Source organism: Mus caroli, chromosome 17, assembly GCF_900094665.2.
Source record: "Mus caroli chromosome 17, CAROLI_EIJ_v1.1, whole genome shotgun sequence".
Classification (NCBI taxonomy): domain Eukaryota; kingdom Metazoa; phylum Chordata; class Mammalia; order Rodentia; family Muridae; genus Mus; species Mus caroli.
In genome coordinates, this window is record NC_034586.1 from 30493774 (window position 1) to 30494845 (window position 1072).

The following is a 1072-nucleotide window of genomic DNA, read 5'->3' on the forward strand; positions in this document are numbered from 1 at the left end:
GACTGAGGGATGCTGGGAGAATGGGCCGGCAGGTCTGCTTTGATATGTAAAATATGCACCTCAGCCCCTTGTTCTGGGGTCTGAAACCAGAACATACACTTTTTGTGATGATATAGATATAACTTGCTTTCTTTGTGATGCAGATCCCGATACAGGCGGGGCCCATGGTGTGTTCCACAGTCTTTTCTGGAGTTCCGCATCTATGTGAAGTTTCCAAAGCCGGTTTCTGTTTTCATTGATCTCTTTCAGAGCTGTGATTGCTTTGCTATTTCTTTTTTATTCTTTTAAGAATTATTTATTTAGTACACTGTCTCTGAGACACATCTGAAGAGAGATTGGATCCAATTACAAATGGTTGTGAGCCACCATGTGGTTGTTGGGATTTGAACTCAGGACCTCTGGAAGAGCAGTCAGTGCTCATAACGGCTGAGCCAACTCTTCAGCCCCTGCTTTTTATTCTCATCTTTTCATTTCCTCCCTCCTTTGGCCTGTGCAGCCAGTCCCTCTTGACCTGTGTTCCGCTCAGGGGGTTATGGTTCCTGAGAAGTGTATTTAAAGGCGACCATTTCCCTCTGAGATCCGTTTCCACAGAACCTGCTACAATGTCTGTCTGTCGTTCCCACCCGCAACAAGCCCCACATCTAATGGCAACAAAGTTACCCTAAATTCTCATAGAAGTGTTTCAGTTTTTATTCATTTCTAAGCATTTCTTTTACTGTTTGTAGTTGAACTTTTGACTTAGAAATAACTTTAAACTTGTAGAAAGATTGTAACAATACCAAGAAATCTTGGGCTGAGGTGAGGCTCAGTGGTAGGGGGCTTGCTGGTGGACAGCTGCTGCGCAAGAGAAAGAAACCTGTGGTGGGAGAGCTCCGCTGGCTAAGCCCACTGGCTGCTCTTTCAACACATACACACCGACCCACACAGACCCACACAGAGACACAGATACACACACACAGTCACACACAGACACACAGACACACACACACACACCTTATATACACATTATCCAGGTTCAAATTCTCATTATTTTGCCTTACTTGTAAAATTTGTGGGGTTTTTTTGTTTGTTT